This window comes from Durio zibethinus, chromosome 23 (assembly GCF_047325235.1).
Source record: "Durio zibethinus cultivar Kanyao isolate XHJ-2024 chromosome 23, ASM4732523v1, whole genome shotgun sequence".
NCBI lineage: Eukaryota > Viridiplantae > Streptophyta > Magnoliopsida > Malvales > Malvaceae > Durio > Durio zibethinus.
Genome location: NC_143184.1, coordinates 7492224 through 7511634, shown reverse-complemented (window position 1 = coordinate 7511634; position 19411 = coordinate 7492224). Strand labels below are relative to the sequence as shown.

The 19411-nt window shown below is 28.6% G+C and overlaps 1 long non-coding RNA gene and 2 pseudogenes across 1 annotated transcript; 2 read left to right on the top strand and 1 right to left on the bottom strand.

Annotated features, from left to right (window-relative positions):
• Positions 1-329: 329 nt before the first annotated feature.
• Positions 330-1983, bottom strand: LOC111313501 (ACT domain-containing protein ACR4-like; annotated as a pseudogene).
• A 9267-nt stretch (positions 1984-11250) lies between these two features.
• Positions 11251-13783, top strand: LOC111314453 (uncharacterized). Its single transcript, XR_002693191.2, has 3 exons — positions 11251-12012; positions 13341-13448; positions 13602-13783. It is a non-coding gene; the product is annotated as an uncharacterized LOC111314453 (long non-coding RNA).
• A 4144-nt stretch (positions 13784-17927) lies between these two features.
• On the top strand, positions 17928-18743 carry LOC149512174 (glutamate receptor 1.2-like; annotated as a pseudogene).
• The last annotated feature ends 668 nt before the right edge of the window (positions 18744-19411 follow it).

Genomic DNA, 19411 nt, shown 5'->3' with positions numbered 1-19411 from the left:
AAAATTCAATATGAATAAAACATTGATAAAATAATTATGTTTTGTAATAAATAACTATTCATATATCTACATTCTTTTTTATGAAAATTTCTCTTTTTAACAGTTTGCTTTCTAACTTTTATTTCATCAAATTGATTGTTATTGGATTTATTGAGAGTAACTCGCAAAAGGGATCAGTAACTGCAAACAAATTCCAGACTATGAGAGTAATTTATTCACAAGTAATAGAGTGATACAAACACATGGAAAATGATTCCTTCACCCAATTGTATGTTCTTCTACACAAACCAAAACTAAACAAAAGGTATGACGAAAATTTGATACTTTGATGTGATGAAATGCAACATTTAAGTAAAATAATGGGTTTGAAACAAAAATCAAGAACACAATCCCAAATTCTGATATATATTACAGCGAGCCCACCTCAGATACCCTTCTCTCAATTGCTACTTCAAGACACCGAGTCACTCTTTGTCTCTCTGCATCTGATTTCACAGGGGATCCATCTATATGCCGAATGTAATATTCCTACAATTACAAACACAAGATGTAACAAGCAAAGTAGTTAGAACAAGCAGAACCAACTTGCAATACAAACTCAGGAGAAGCAGGTAGCAAAGGAAGAAGAAATGGCATTACCTAATAAGAATTTGGCCCCTCAGTATCAAAATTGCATGAAACACTGCATAGTCCATATCTGTCGAGGTGCAAACGGTATCGAAGAGAAGTTTTAGTCTATCTTTACACCTAATGGTAACCACTGAATACTCCTCATACCAATTAACAACTGTTAAAGTGGGTTATCTCATATCTAATAATTTTTCAATATCCTAAAGTTTTATATTTAGGTTGGACCCTCCACTTATTGTCAATTGATTTTATATTGGATGCTTAACAACAACATTCATATTCGGCTTTTGCCTGTCATCCAAGACATCATCACGGGTTCGTTCATAATCCCTATCAGCAAACATAATCTGGTGAAGCCTTCTCTCAGTATGAGTGACTGAAAGAGAGACTACAGTTTTGGCAAGTGTCCTTCCCTTAAGTAAATAGCAAAGATGTGTCTTTATCCCGGATAGCTTTTCTGGGTCAGTAATGCAGTTCCTGTTTCCACATCAGTCACTTGCATCAAGCTGCAGCAAGGGTGTTATGTGTCCACACTTCTGTATTCACTACATTGCATTTAAGAGCACTACAGCACTCACTTCGGATAGCAATACTGCTGGTCACTTCCTGTTAACTCAATTGTAGTATGGCCCATTGATTGCTTCACCCCAACAGATCACATTGAAGATGTGAAGCAAGATTCTGGCCCTATAGACTGAAGACAAAAACAAATAATCAGGCATGAAAAGAAAATTAGGCAGAAAAAAGGAAACCAATTACGATTTTTACTGCTTACATTTGTAATATAATCTAGAATCCCTTCATCTATGATTTTGTTTCCATCTTGATCAGTAATATTAAAACCTGGTTGTAAAAGAACAAATATTTTAGAATCAATTGCTACTTGGTAAACAACTTAATTTTTTAGAAAAGGAACAGTATTTGAAATAAAACAGGAGATGAACATATCTTACCATCCAAGAACCGACTGACATCAGAAGACATGTAGGCTTTAGTAATGATAAGGTTAAGATTAGTAAGGATTTGTACAACTTCAAGATGGATTCCAATCTGTTTGCAACATCAACCTGCATTACAAAATGGAATAAATACCAAAAGATACCATAAAAAGGAAAGATGGTCAAAGAGTGCCACAAAAAAAAAAAAAAAAGAACACCAAAAGGTCATACCTGTATCACAGTTGCATTCTTGCAGGTTTCATTATCAATCACAACTCTGACAAGAAAGGTAAGTAAATAATTATTACTTCAGGTTTCCAATAACTCTAATGAACGTACAACAAAGAAGTTGATTTTTTGCTTACCTAGGTGGATTCTTTCTTGTTCTCTCATATTCATAATCCATGTCATATGAAAATGATTGAAACCGAGTCAAGATCAAAATAAATGATCACGATTAAATCGTAAGTTAGAAAAATGAATGATTTGGATCGAGTTAATATTGAATATAAGTGACCGGGATTGAACCACAAGTTAAAAAAATAAATGATTTGAACATAACCAAGATCACAGATGAGTGACTAGGATTAAACCATAGGTTAAAAAGACAAAATGACCTAGACTGAACCAAAGTCAAAGATGAGTAATTGGGATTGAACCATAGGTCAGAAAAATAAATGATTTGGACTAAACTAAGACTGAATAGGACTAATCGGGATTGAACCACAAGTCAAAAAAATAAAATGACCTGGATTGAATCAAGGTCGATGTATGAGATCAAACTATCTTGGAAATAACAACCACAAATCTTAAAGATCATACTTGGAAGTCTGATAGATCATATTTGGAGGGCTTCAAGGAAAACTCCTCTAAAATAGATGACTTACAATTTCGAAAATGTTCTCGAAATCACAAGTTTGAAATTTTTCATCAAAGTTCAAATTTTGTATACAATAGGTGATAATGAGAATGATGCCAATGTAACAAATCCATACATGTAATGACGCTGATTATTCAAATATTTGCTACAAGATGTAAATGCATGCCCTATCCAATATGTAAATGCCAACTAATGACAATGCATAGATGTCACTAAATGAAATTTCAATTGTGATACTAAGGTTCTTAAGACTCTTTCTTTTGTATTTCGAACTCTTCAAATTTATAGCAAGGGGAACAAAATCAATTCCTTTCTTCATTATTCAAAATGAGCACTCACCTTCTTCTTTCGGGAAGTTTTCAAAACCAATGTCTTTATCAAACTTTGAGGATTTCATCTTTTGTCCTCATCACTTTCAACTCTCCTAAAGTAATATACAATCTCTCATGACATTATTCAATTATTAATCATTATCTCAATTTCCAAATATAAGATGTAGATTATATATTTCTTCTATTCATTATAAAGCATTTAAATAGAAAAAAAAAAGCAAGGATTGAAAATGAGATATAGATAGAATGAAATGAATGTTCAATAATAGCTCTAGCTTTATCTAGTCATTTGTTTATGTTTTTAAACAAATACTTTATTGATTTGGTCTTGTTACAAATCTTAACATTACTGTGTGATTGGTGTCGAACAATCAAATATATATTATACAGTACAACAAACCTTGAATTCAAATTGACTTAACATTTTTTCACAACCATACCATCATTTTGGGAGGCCTTCTTCTATAGGAAACAATTCTACCTTCTTGTATTATAATTTCCTCTTGATATGACTTAGGATAAAATTTAAAGCACATTTTATCCTTCATACATGAAACATTATCATTGACAAGACCATAAAAACCATGTATCATGAAAGTTACAATAGACTCATAAGCCGAAGGATCTAAATGCTTAATGAAATTTCAGTAGAGAAGATTCTATCAATATCAATAGCAGATTGGCATTTGTCTTTTAGATGCAACCATAATAAAATATAAGTATGCAATAACATTTTTTTTTTTAAATTCAATTGTATAAAACACTACATAAAAAATAATAAAAATAAAATTAGATTGACTTACTAAACAATAATAAATAAATAATAGTATAAATATTATTCATAGAGTATCAAGCAAGTACCTGCCAAAACTTCACCAAAATGCTTGTTCTTTATGATGTCATACAACAAATATTTAGGCTTTAATTTAAATAATCTTGCAAGAATATCAATTCTGTTTTTAATTCATTAACCCAAAATCATACATAGTGTTTATCCAATTTTAAGCCACCTTAGATTACATGTGAAAGTAATAAAAAGATCTAGATGACCATATTATCTGTATATAGTCATGGCATCTTGATAATTTTAAATCAAAAACCTATGACCAAACATAAAACTAGATGAAAGAATAATCTATTCCCCAATAGCTTTCGCATCAACATCACCTCTAGTAATTGCATATTTAATCCCTTGATAAGCTTCAAATTTTAATTGTGCTTGGTTATCTCAAATCCACTGCAACTACATCCGTTCAACACATAAGTAAGCATCAACTATAAATTGCTAAAAAAGTTTTTCACCTCTTAGTAAACTGTATCTAGTTTCAATACACTGTTGAATTATATAAAGCATAATATTCCATGATGGTGATAGTTTTCCTCTCTTTATCACAATTTCACGCACTTCTTGATTGTGGTGTTTGAATTTAATCCTTAATGAGAATTTATTTTCACCAAAAAAAATAAAAGAGGGTATTGCATTACCATAAACAAAAAATGTAAATCACTAATTCGTTTCAAACCATCACTAGTATGCTCAACAACAATATCACGCTAATTAATAAAAGAATCGTTATCATCAACCAACAATCTAGCAATCTCTGTATTTAAAAGATTATCATATCATCTATCCTCTTCAATTCTATTTCCTATCAACTGCAATCTAACTGGTAAAAATTTTGCTTCAAGCAATTGATTTAGCAATTTTAAAAACTTAAAACTTTGACAATATGATTGGTTTCATTCAACATGTTCATCAAACCATCAACAATAACAGAAATGATAAAATTTGAGGTAAAAGCAGAATAAAAAATAATCATCTTGTTACCAATTTCATTGGCTATGTCATAAATGTATAACTGTGTAAATTTCAGATGTTGACCTTGTGCAGGTAATAAAGAACACATTCAATAATACATCTGACCATCAATTTTGAAAACATATGGGCCAGGCTTTGTATTGATAGCTACAACTACCAACTAATGTAAATTGAAGCATTGAGTTATATACCTTTATGTTATCCTTGAATTTAGTAGCTTCTCCACCTTTCTTATAATTTAACAAAGAATCCATAAATTGAGGTGTGTAAGAAGTATATGACAGTTTGATAGCCTCTTCTTTACAATAAAGATTGAAAACAAGATTGTTGATTCAACTAAGTTTTGAAATAGCTAAATGCTCAATTTGAAATTAAACGTTTAAGTGATTACTCAATTTAGGACTAAACATTTTAATTTGTACAAATAAGAATTAAATGTTATCAACTTATAACAATATAGGATTTTTTTTAATGAAACCGTGCTGTGAATGATACGCGCAATTAAAAACTCATGTGGAATGATGAATGGAATTAAGTTTCCGTGAGAAATGACAAATGGAAAGGCTCTTGCCTTTTTTTTTTTCACTTTATTTCTCTTTTTTTTTTATCAAACTAAGAAAACTTAAAGTTTATGAACTACAAGTGTGTAAGTCTACAAAGTGGATTATTTAGCAAGCACCCAATTGAAGCTTCTATATTGCTGTTGAGGGCCATTTTAATACACTTTTTACTTGTCTAGTCATTTCTTATTTTGGGTTCTTCACTAATGAATTTAGGTAGGAGTTGTAAAATGATCTTCTGAAATTTAGCTTGATCAAGAACAAGTTTACTACTAGCTTTTAATCTCTTATTATTTCTCCTTCTAAATGATTTGAATGGGGTTTTAGTTGAGTAAAAAGAAAAGAAAGAAATGGAATAAAATTAATGTGAAATTGAAATGGAATATACTATGGATAATGGATCAATTTGGGTGAAGCCAAAAGAATTTTGTTTAGGCTTAAAATCATTGATAAAGGGATTAAGATAAGAGGAAAAACTAAATTGATAAGAGAAATGGTGAAATGGGTTCGTAGAGAGAAAATTCTTTATTTTATGGTAAAAATTCCTGAAGCAATCTCTATGCAAAGCAATCATGTTACTATTTATTAAAAGAAATTGTAGCTTCCTTAATTGTTGGAAATATACAAAGCAGTCAGGAAATCAAAATGAGAAAAGAGATAAAGAGAGAATGGTGTTGTGAATCTAAACTCAAAACATGTTGGAACAAAGATAAAAACTCAAAATTAACAACATTGAGTAGTAAATAGCTCTGCTTTGACTCCCAACTTCCCTTTTATTTTTACTTTTGGCTGATTTGGAAACCATCAACAACCATATCATGTATAGGAATAGCTATAATTGCAGCAACAAATTAATCCATTATGCCAACAACAGTAACTGCAACAGGTTATTCAACAGCATAAGGTTTCAAGGCCTACTGTTGTAGAAAAATTACAATCTCAAACACTAAGATCAAGAAAAAGGTAAATGATTGGGCATTTTTTTGGTTCATTTTCTTTTGTTCAAAATATTGAATTGTATGCCATGTAATAGTAGTTAGCATTAAAATGCCGATCAGTTAGCTTTTAAATTTTTTGCACATTATTATTGTGTATATCTTTCACAACAAACTTTTTGTTAAAAAAATCCTATATTATTACTAGTCAATAACATTTCATCCTTATTTGTATAGATTAAAACATTTAATCTTAAATTAAGTAACAACCTAAACGTTTAATCCCAAATTTAACATTTAGCCTTTTAAAACCTTTTCATCAAACCACATTTGTGCACCACAATGAGGACAAATGTGATTTAACCCACCAAGATTTAACAGTTGAAAATATTTTCCTAAAATATAATGCAATATCATAATGCAGTAATAAAATAACAAAAAAATTTAATAATCAAAACTCTAACAACAAAATAAAATAATATAAAAACAGACAAAAAAAAGAATAGAACTCACGATTAGCAGTGTAACAACCATTATGAAAATGAGGATTACATAAATTATCACTAAGCAAACCAAGATTTGATTGCAAAAATCTGATATCAAAAACTACAGGCTTGATAGAATTCACATTTGAATGATACAAAATAGAAAGATTCTCAGTTAATCTTGTACGTTTTGAACCAATTGAATTGTCCAACCATTGATTAATAATCGAATTGATTAAAGTAATATCATCACAAAGTTTATTCAATGAGGTTGGATGATTACTTGATGGAACCACATTAGATGAAGAAAAATTCTTAAAGCTGTTAATTTTACGTAATCTAAGAGTGTTTAACCTTCTAAATCCATTTGTCTTAAACATTTCACTTAAATTCATAAACAAAATAACAAACAAAAATAAAAAAAAAATGTAGAAAACTAAATTAACACATATAATACAAAATGAAAATCAAAAGCAAAAAAATTGACAACTCCAAACACAAAATAGAGATTCAAAACATCAAGAAAAGATTGTCCAAAAAGCTATAATAAATATACACATAAAAGTGGTAATCTTAACAAACAAAAGTTACAACAACACACAAAAAATGGAAGCAAAACAAACCTAACATTGCCAACAAAACACAAAGTATTAATAAGAAATGAAATGCAATCCAACAACAAAACAACTTTTCTTTGACAAAAAAAAGCAAAAAAAAATTATATGTTTAACATAAGAATAAAGAAAATAGTAACCATTCAACAAAATTATCTTAAATAAATAATCACAACTGATAAAACATATTACAAAACAAAAGTGACACAATATATTTAAAATGTTAATAAACATACAAAAGAACATTTCTGATAAGATCACAGTAAAAAATCAATCAAAGTAACAATTCCAAATACAAAACAAACAATCAAAAGATGAAGAAAATATTGTAAAAAAAGCTATAACAAAACTAAACATAGTTATAATTTAAATAAACTGATCAAGCTTTAAACAACTATGAAAAAAAGCTAAATAAAAAAAACCTGTCAACAAATAAACAAACTATTACGAAAAGATAAAACACAATCCTAGAATAAGAAAATTTTTTTTTGCAAAAAACAAAAATAAAAACTGATGGAAAACATATAAAAAAAATACTAACATAACATACTTAATCTGTTAACAATAACATAATAAATAAATGAACATACAAAATAATATAAATTTTTAAAAAGAACCTCATAACACTTTTGAAAAACAGTTCAAACCTGTACATAAAAACTTTAAAAAAATTGATGCAAAATAACGATACAATATATAAAGACAAAAAAAAAATTGCAAAATAATGGCATATAAACCTAAGATATTTTCATTTCAATTAGTAATAGAACAAATGAAAAAATTTAACATCTCATAGGAAATAGAAAAAAGATATCTCATATCATTAAAAAAGAGGCATTACAACATTCAAAATCATTCTATAACAACTAAAATCAAGTATATAAAATTCAAATAAAAATAGTGTAACACAAGCAATCGAAAACTTACAACAGTAAGTAATAATAAAAAAAAAGAATCTAAAAGAATACCATAATATTGATATTTCAAACACAACCAACAACATTAACAAAAGCAATAACAAATAAAAGAGAAAAAAGCAAGAAAAAAAATCAAATCAAACAAAAAAAATACCAACACATATTATAACTGTAAAAACAACAATAAATACCCAAGCATGAATTGAAGGTCAAAACAGAGAAGAAACAAAACAAAGCGAAAGAAAAATGATGAACTAACAGTTAAAACAAAGGAAACAGACAAAAAAGAAAAAAGCAAATTTAGTAAAAAAAACATACTAATGACGTTCCTAAAAACAAAGCACAGTGAAAGACAACAAACAATAAGCCTTCTGTTAAAAGAAATTTGACAAAAGTACACAATGAAAAAAAAAGTATGGTACAAGTCAACAATTTTGATAAGACATCATAATGTGACATAAATTTTATGCATAAACAAAAACCCAAATAAAAAATAAGCACAGAAATAAATTGAAAAAAAAAATGTTAAATAATCAACAAAACCCATCACAAAATCAATAATCAAAATGGCTAAAAAAACAACCAACAACCTAAATTTTTTTAAAAAAAGTTAACATCTTTGTTTATTCAATTTTGCTTACAAAGCAAAAAAAGAAACTAAAAAACGAATGGAAAAGAACAATTAGTTTTTTCCCATTCAATAATTTTTTTGTTCTTGAAATGATGATCACACAACAAAAAATATAATTGCAAATCAACCTCTCACCAACTCCTCTAATCAATTTACAAAAAAATCAATATCTCACCAAACATAACCATGAAAAAATCTTTAAACCCCAAGCTTTAAATACAATTATTTTTTTCCCACAGGATCAAACCCTTTTGAAAAAAAAAACCTTTATCCTCTTTTAAAAAGGGGAAAAATATGTTAAAAGAGAAGAGGAGATGAAAAGAAAAAAAATAAAGGCAATCAAGTGGGCTTTATAAAGGTTGCAAAATATTAGAATGAAAAAGAAAAAAAAATGAAAGATGATGTGGATCAAACATAGTCAATAAAACATGGGAAAAGGTTGAATTAATAGTATCGATTAAAAAAATTTGAAATACCACGTGTCTTGAAAGCGAAAGCCATGTTTCTTATATTAGGAACATGTTTTTTTTTTTGTTTAAAAAACTACTATCTTAAAAGTAGAAAATGTGTTTTTGTTAACCTTTTCAATCAATTTTTTTTATGCCATAAACGTAGTTAAACATTTTATTAAACCTAACTTTTTCATTATCAACCACGTTTTCAAAGAAAAAATGTTTTATTCCATAGATTTAACAAATTATTTTAATAAAAAAATTAAAGAATCACATGACTTGAAAATAAAATACCACGCTTTTTATATCAAGAATGTGTTTTTCTGTTTCAAAAACTACATCTTGAAAGTAAAAAAAATATTTAACAATTTATTTTAATAGGCCAAAAGCTAAATTAATAGCATCGATTAAAAAAAAAAGTTAAAGTATCACGTGATTTAAGGCATCTCAGAGAAAGTACCTTTTACTTTTATGAAAAAAATATCATGTTTTTTTATTTTAGTAATATGATTTTCTTTTCTAAAGCCACATGTTAAAAGTAAAAGAACTTGGTTTTTGATAACTTTTTTCAATCACTTTTTTTTATGTTGCAAACGTACTTAAAATAATTTATTAAACTTAATTTTTTTTATCCATCATCACCCACATTTTCAAACCAAGAAAAATTATCTTTAATAAATTATTAACTACGTTTTCAAACTTATAAATGGAGATTGTTTAGTAATTCATTAGATTTATTAGCCGTTGAAACATCATGTTTTTCATATAAGAAACCTTTCACTTACCTTTTTCTCTTTAGTTTAAAAAAATTAACGTAATACATCAATTATCAACTAAATTTAAAAAAGGTAAAAAAATTAAAAAGAATGGGGAAAAAAAAAAGGTTGAATGACGTTGATAGATTGAGATCTCAGTAAAAAAAAAAAAAAAAAGAAAAAAATTGAGTGATATGGATAGGCTGAAAGTTCAATAATTCTTCCAAAATTAATAATACAGACTAGGGTGAGGAAAAAAAAAGTAAAAAATTAAAAATTAATTAAAAACTATATTATTTAGTTTTATTTGAATAGAATGATTAATTAAATTAAATTAGTAAAATAAAATCAGTTCGAATTTAAATAAAATTTAAAATTTTATAATATTATATATTATATATTATTTAAAAAATCCAATTGAATCTGATTTATTATCACTCATAATTATTACTAATTAATTTTTCTAATATTAGTATATTTTTCTTCATACCTTCATCCTTTCCTGGAATTGGATTGAAAACTGTTGGAATTCTCCATTGTCTTCCAACCACCATTTATTTGTCTTTTAATCTTTTGCTAACTTCTTTCTTTTCTCTAAGAGACTCTCTCCTTTTCACTCCTTTTCATTCCTCTGTTAGTTTTATCCCTTTTTACTATGCAGCTGTGGCCAGGTGGGTGCTTTCTGCTTCATTTTTGTGGTTTCTTTGTAATTTAATATGGAATTTTATGTATTTTGTGGTTGAAATTTTGGATTTGGATCTGGGAACTTCATTAATGTTTTCTGAAAGTTTTATGCTCTAAAATTTTCAGTGAATTTTAAGGTTAGGGTTTTTTTTTTTTTTTTTACTGTAAAGTTTTTAACATATTCAAGTTTTGTGCTTTGAAATTTGGCTTGAGTAAGGAAATTGAGCTTTGTTTCTTCTAGAAATGTTAATACTGTTTTAGTTCGGACTTGGTCTTCTTCTTGGTTGCTGAGAAATATAGAGAAAATACAAAGACAAGAAAATTTTGGTTTATTTCCCATGTTGTTTGAGTTTTAACAATAGTAGTAGTTGAAACAACCGTTGATTTTGTTTACCTTTCACTACGCATAAAAGTTCCCCTTTTCCAGCTTGTCCAGATAGGAAGACTCCAGAATCTTCTTCGGTGTCGATAAGTTTTTGGTGAATAACTAGCTACATTTATAATGAAAAATATAGATAGGATTGTAAAGGTTCCCAGTATATTTCTTAGTCCAGTTTATCATTTAAACTTATCATCTGTCACTGCATGTGATATTGCTTCTTTACAGTATCAATGCTTACAAAATTATGTTTTTTTTTTTTCTTTTTAAACGGACGTATACTATCTTGTCATGAAATCTAAACTGACGAATTTATGTTTTAACTTTTAATTCTACAAATATGTTTTTAACTATCCAAAGTACAAATTCCTGTCTGTTGAAAGGAAATTCCATCTCCTTCATTCTTGTTTGTGTCGATCATTCCTTGTGTATTTGATTCTATTCATGTAGATCTGAAGATTGTTTTGCTTGGAGTTTCATAGTTGATTATGTTTGTAAAATTTAAGACATTGATGACTTTAAAGAAATGTTCTTAGATGTCCCTTTGTCTATGGAGATGTTGTGCATGGAGGATAATGTAGTTATGAGTGGTTCTTGCCTGTAGTTACACGATCTTTTAGACATTGGTCTTTAATTTTTCAGGATTGTTAGAATCATGAGATTTGGATGCATTTGTACTGCTTTGGAGCCAATGAAAACCGAATTTATGACGTTCTATGACAGTATATTACCAAACAGCTTTATTTTCTCATGTTTATAGAGCATCTTTTCTATTAAGTAATGGTTCTTTGCAACATATTTTTAATATATCCCTCTTTTTCTTTTGCAGATTTTGCTTTGAAAATTGACACATTATGATCAATTGACAATGAGAGAGAGCACGCCGGTTCCCATTCATGCAAATATATGGATGTATACAGGCGTACTCTCTATTATTGTCATATGATCTGTATAAAGCTATTTTTTTTTTAATATCTCTCTTTTGCGGCAATAGCTACAAGGTAATTCTTACTTTTTTATTCGACTGCAAATTCTCCAAAATATTTTATGAGATACGAATCTTCTTAAATTTGATTAACCCTAAGTTAAATAGATTGCCAACATAACATGAAAGGTGCCTTCTTCAAGATTATTAATAATCTTCCACAATATTTCAAATTAATGCACTTTTGGTTTATCATAAAGATTACCATCTAAACGACCACTTCTACAATCATCATCACAATTATTATCCCAACTGGTTTAGGCTTTATTTAATTGATAGTTTTGCTATTTGCCTTTTGCTTTTTCCAGTAGAAGGTGAAAATAATATATTAAAAAGTGATTTGAAAAAAAGTAAAATAGCAAAAAAGAAAAAACATGAACCAAATGTAATGTTGATATTATGATCACAGAAGTCATTACAAATATGATTTCCTTTTCCAGTTTTATTTTCTTTTACATTGTGTTTTTCCGTTTTTCTTTTCCTTAGATTTTATAAGTACTTTTTCTCAACTTCTACTGAAATAAAAAAAGGAAGAAAATAGTTTGGATTATTCCTTATCTAAAATGGAGTAGAGATTACTTGGATGAAGTTCCTTTGGATTTTTAGGTTTCTTAGAAATAAGATCTCTAATGTTAATTTTATGTTTTCTTTATCAAAATTTATCATATATTCATTTAAGTTGACCAAAAAAATTTCTAGATGACCGTTTGTGACAATAAGATTTTTGAGTCTAATAAGCTGTTCTCATAAGTCTTAGTGTGAATAATTTGATTTTTAGTTTACCATTCTCTAAGTGAGATATGAATTTGTTTGTTAATCACTCAAAGCATGTGGATTTGAGGGAATGAAGTTATTTACATCACTAGAAAGTAGAAATAGAAAACTTAATGAGATTTTAAATCTAAGTAGCTACATGTATTATCTTTTGTGTCCTAGGATTTATTAATTAAAGTTCTGTTCTTAGGATTGTACTGTGTATCTGTTAGAATAAGTGTATGCAATGGTCATCTTTTCCCCATTGCACTGATACTCACTTATATTGGTACACTGCTTGTGCCATTGTTAAGACAATATATAGGATGTAATTTTGGTGTGTTGTGAGGCTTTTGTTTGTAGTTTGTGTTTATTTCAAAATCAGGTTAAATTGTTATTGTTAGTTTTGATCCATAGCATGCATTTAAAGCATATTTGAATGACTGTAAAAGTATTTTTTATTGTCGACATGTAAAATCAATTGTTCCTTAGATTCCTAATGTAGTAACCATTCATGTTGGCTTTTCAATTTCTTTTCTTATTTCAACAGTATAAGATCTTTTGTTCGTTTGATTCAATTGTTCTTTGTAGGCAGTATACATATTGAGGCTTAAATGCTGTGTGTTGTACAAGTGTTTCCTTGTTGGTCGTCGCCTGATTTCCCCAATTTCCACTAACGTGAAAGAGAAGTTTGCCTAGGTAACTTCTTTGCCTGTGCTTGCTGGATGCATCTTATATTGTACAATAACTTTTATCTTACATTGTAAAGTAACTTGTATCAATAATGTTCTTTCTATGATAAGTAACTAACACAAAGCAGTATTAACAGTATCATTTATCCTATCCTAATAGGATTGGCAGCTGAGTAGATTGACGGGGAAATTTCAATTACATGACTGCTGATCAGCACTATTTTGCTGTAAAGAATCAAAATAAGAATCGTGACTCTATTTTGATAATGTAATCTCAATGATATGATTGCAATCTTTATGATAGTCTAGTGATGATCTTTATTATTTTTATGCTAAATGGCCTATGCTAGGTGTTTTTTTTTTTCAAATTCTAATATATTGTAATTGCAGTGTGTGATTTACATTCTTTCTTGTGATCAATGGAGTAGAATTATGATGCCGTTGTGGGATATACAACAATCATTGCCAGCAGATTTTCATATGTTGATTTCACATTGCCATACACTGACTTATGCATTGGAATGGTAGCGCCAAAAGCCAGCAAAAACAATATGTGGATTTCCTGAAGCCTCTTTCTGGAAATCTGTGGATAACAACTGCTGCTTTTCTTTATTTTTACTGGCTTTATGGTTTGGCTTATTGAACGACCCATCAACGAGAACTCCAAGGCTCACCATCGAAGCAAGTTGGAATGATCTTTTGGTATTCCTTCTCAACGCTTGTATTTGCCCATTTAAGTACTTTATATTCAACCCAAAGCATACACTAATTACAATCAAACCTGTCCTGAGCTAAGCTAAATGTAATTTTCTTACTATAATTTGAAAAGTGCATAAGAGAAGCTCTTGAGCAACTTGTCAAAGTTTGTAGTGATAATATGGGTGTTTGTTGTGCATATATTAACCTCACGCTACACAGCAACTTTGGCTTCCGTGTTAACAGTTCAACAGATTCAATTGATCTCGAGAGGATTATGTGGGTTATCATTCTGGTTTTTTGTTGCCAAGGGCAATTAGCAACTTAAATTATGAAAATCCCAGATAATAATATAAGATGTTGAATTGTCAGATAATGAATAAATTATCATTAATTGTGTGGCCTCAAACTGTTCTCAAATGATATAAAATGTTGAATTTATATTTGATATATTGTAGATTTTATGCATTATCAACGAATTGGATTATATTATTTTATTAAAAAAATAAATTTAATAATATTATTTCATTAATAAATAATTTTTTTTTTTAAATTAATTTTTTATATTTATTTTAAGAGATGATATTTGATTATTAATATAATATCATTATTTGATTCACAAATAATATATAAATTTATATGCTAATAATATATCTAATATAAACTCTAAAAATCATATCTTGTGTATGAATCAGAGCCTCACTTTTTTTTACGAGGGAAGACCGAAACATCAGAATATTGAAATGAAACACTATACTACTGAGACAAATTAAAATGGGCCCTCAATAACGTATAAGATGGGGGGAGAAGAAAACTGTATTTTCAGGCATATAAGACAACTTGCTAATACAAAGTTTACAAACAAAGAAAACAGCATTTGGCCACATGAAGATGGAGAGAGAATAAAATCTTGCTCTTATTTGCAGCCTACTTTAGCCTTATCAGCAAACTATGTGAGCAAGCTGAATTAAGGAGGAACCAAAATGGTGTTAGCCTGGTGGACGAGGTTCATGTTGGAGTTATCCTTGATATGGGAACAAGGGAGGGGAAGACTATCGACAGCTGCGTTTCAGTGGCGATTTCCGATTTTTATAGCTCACATTCGAACTATGAAGTGAGGATAGTTCTCCACACGAGAGACTCCAAAGGAGAACCTCTGCTTGTTTTATCTACCGGTAAAAACTTTTCTTATACTCTTTTTTTCCTACCAATGCTGATCTTTTCATTTCTTTCTTCACCCACTATTACAAATTAACTTCTTTCTTTAGTGAATGATTTTTTTCACAAAAAAATCATAATTTAGTATATACAAGGATTATGATATTGAGATTTAAACCTTAAATATGTTATAAATCAATTTTTTATGAGAATGCATAAATCAATTATGCTCAATCTTGAATTCAACTATAATATATTTTTTCTTTGCTCTTTCATATATTAGATTTTTAACAGTAATGATTTTCAAAGGATCATATATATACTTAAATATAAGTTTCATACACAAATTGGTAAAAGATAATAATGTCGTTCATGAATCATCAATATTATAAATTCGCAAATATTTAACAACTTCTATGTAATTATTGAAATTAAACTCACGTATTGAGTTTGTTCTCAAAGAACAGGAAATGGGTGTCTCTTTTGTGTTTTAATGAGAAATTGGGAATAATTAAGATGATTGATGATGATGAAGATGATATTATTATTATTATTTTAAGATTTGAATGGAGTAATTGGCCTCATGCACTAGATATATCACAATATCTTCTCTCCTGATTTTGAAACAATATTTGATTAAGCAATCTGATGGCCTCTTTCCAAAAATTAATTTAAAATTGTTCTTAGTATAATAACTAAATTAAAAACTTTATGACGTAAACTAATAATTAGAGAAGGCTTGAAATATATAAATGATCAGTCAAACAGTTTTTTTTTTTTTTTGTTATATAAAAAACCCATTAAATTTTAAATATACACATATTCTAATTATTAAAATTTAAAGATTTTCAAATTGAAATCCCATATTCTAACTAAAGGGAATACCATCGATCTTTGGCATTTGTCTCATTTGTTTTATAGATTTCCTATTTTATTTGTCTACTATTATCGTATTTGTCTATTATTATTGTATTTATTTTATATAGTACTAAATTTTGGTACACATCTCATGTGGGTTTTTCCTTTAAAAAGAGAAATTATATGGGTATTTATTTTCAAAAAAGATGACAAATTTTTTTATGTAGGAGTGAGTAGTAGTTTCTTAAGGAAAAATATGTTTTGGTAAAAATTATAAAAAGACAAAAAAAAGTTCCCTAATTTCATATTTATTATTATTTTACTTAATTTTTGGGTAATTTTATTAATTTAGACAATCACTTTATTAATATTATAGATAAATTTTTGGGTGTCATTTTTAGAAGAAAAAGCCAAATTTTGAAATGCTTGGCATTAGTCCATTTCACCATCAACATAAAGTTAGACTAAAATAGGAGAAATTTTCAAGAATTTCTCTCCAAAGGGAAAAATATAAGCAGTTGCTCCGTTATTTACATGAATGCATGTATGTGCTAAATCAAATTATTAAAATTAATGCTAATAGTTGTTTGGTCTATGGATAAAATAATGTATTCTTAATTTCAGTAATTAAAATTTAAATTTTAATAACTTTAAATATTAAAAAATTATTAAAATTAATGCCATAAAGAAATTAAAGGTAAGTGAATAGTACTAGGATATATGTATATATACATATATAAATACATGAAAAATATATATTTTAAAATAAAATTTCTTTGCAAAAGATTGATAAGACTTTAACTAAATTAAAATTATATATCTCACTAATGATTCCTAAGTGAAGTAAGAAAAGAATAAGGCAATTCGTGCCAATGATGCTAATGGCAAGGAGAATGTCTTAAAAACACGGAGGTTTACGGTAAATTTTGTTTATATGGATTTGATTGTTTAATTATGTTTTAATTTATTAATTGATTATTTAATAATTATAATAATTGATTATTCAATTAATTATATGAATATGATTTAACACTTCATTGATTATAATTGTAATTTCAAAAAAAAAAACTTAATACTATTTCAAAAAAAAAAGACTAAGAAATTCGTAACCAATTAAATTTTAATTGTGTTAACATTTATAAAACAATTAAAAACTATACAAGAGTAATTTAGGAATACAACAAAACTTGATATCCACAACGATTTACCAACATCCATAGTTATATTCTATTAAAAAATATACAGTTATATATATATATATATATGTTATAAATGTTTTACTTTTATATAATCTATATCGATCATATAGATGTTGATAAAGTATAAAAAAGACTTTTTTTTAAATATGTATAACAAATTTTGTATTTATATTTGATTTCTCAAATAATTGAACAAATGTTTAGGTGTAAATAAGGAAACTGATCAAGTTGGCTTTTTTAAATGAATTTTTCAAGGGAAGGGAAGAAAAATCTAATTTGGTTGTATTTGTATTCAAATGACTGATGAATTTAATTTTGATATAAAGCTAAAAAAAAGTATAAAGTTGTGATTAATAAATCATATATATTGCAAATGCAGCTTTCAACCTCTTGGAAAATGCCAAAGTCGGAGTCATCATCAGTGCGCAAACATAAATTTTGGAAGCTAAGTTTTTGGCTGAATTAGGAGATAAGACCAAAATTCCAGTAATCTCTTTTTCTTGGCTGAATTGCACAAGATGAAACTGCCGAAGTTAAAGGAATTGTTGCTTTCATAGAATTACATAATTGGGAAAATGTTGACAACTGGATTGATTTCTTTGAACATACAAAAATCCACATTGCATATAACAGCAGTGGCTACCTCATCTAAAGATGATCAAATCATTGAAGACCTTCTTATGCTCAAAGCAATGCAAACTACGGTGTTAGTTGTGTATGTGTCACATGTATTGGCATATTGTCTTTTCTTAAATGCGAAAAGGTCGGGAATGATTAGCCAAGGGTGTGCATGGATTGTGACTTCAAAGAGCATGAATCACTTGCAGAATTTGACAGATTCATCAATCTTTGAATCGATGCAAGGAGTCCTTGGTTTCAGGTCTTATTTTACAGAATCAAAAGAGCTCCAAAATTTCACTTCAAGAATGAGAAAAGAAGTCCATAAAAAGGAGCTTGACATGCTAGAAATGATACACTTAAAGTTAAATGGTTTATGGGCTTATGATGTTGCTTGGAGTCTTGCAAAAACAGCTAATACCATGGTTCTTAAAGTTCCTGATTAAATCAGCAATCCAATTGCTAGATTGAACTTGATGGATTTTGACAACTTCAGAACAAATATTCAAGGTTCGATACTTCTGAAAGAGATATTCGAAAACAAATTTAAACGTTTAAGTGGAGAATTTCAATTCATTAATGGAAAGCTAATCTCAAGCACATTTGAAACAGTTAATGTGATGGGTGAAGGGGAAGGAAGAGTTGGGTTTTGGACTTCTGCAAGCAAAATCACCAAGAAATTACACAGATGCGAAGGCATCTGTCTTCCATCAAAGACCTTGAAACAATTATTTGGCCTGGTGGGACTTCAACCATTCCCAAAGGTCGGATGATGCAAATGAGTGGTAACTGTTGGCAGATCAGAGGTTGGTCATGTCCATCAACTTCATATGCTCGAACGCTAGTATTAAAAGATTCGACTTGAATGCAGCGAGTATATGATAATATGCAGAAGTGGAACAACTAAGTGGGTGATATATTGAGTCAACTTAGAGTGCAAGCTTAAAGGGGCATTGAAACAACCTAGGTGGCAAGGTTGAGTGCTGTGGCCTGGCCTAAAAGTGCACTAGAGATGTGAGGTTGCTTAGCTCAAATAAAGTGTTAATAAGACTTACTCACATAAAGGAGATGAGGTGGGACTTAATCAGAACTCAAAAGTAAACGGGAGAGATTGTTGGGATAAGGTTCACATGTGAGTAAAGAATCTCACATCATTAAGAAATCTAAATGAGATGTCTTATATATACATGGAGGATTCAAGAACCTAATAGCTTAAGCTTTTGGGCTCAAGTGGTGTCCAACATATATGTATGGGCTCTCTAGCGTACTCCTATGGGCTCCAAGTGTGGCAAATCTCACAACATCTGGTATTAGAGCCAAAGTCACCGGTTTAAGTCCCAGTAGTGTTGTTGATGGAGAATTGTTGGCAGATCATAGGTTAGACACGTCTATCAACTCCACATGCTCGAACAATGGTAACATGCGGAGAAACACCTAAGTG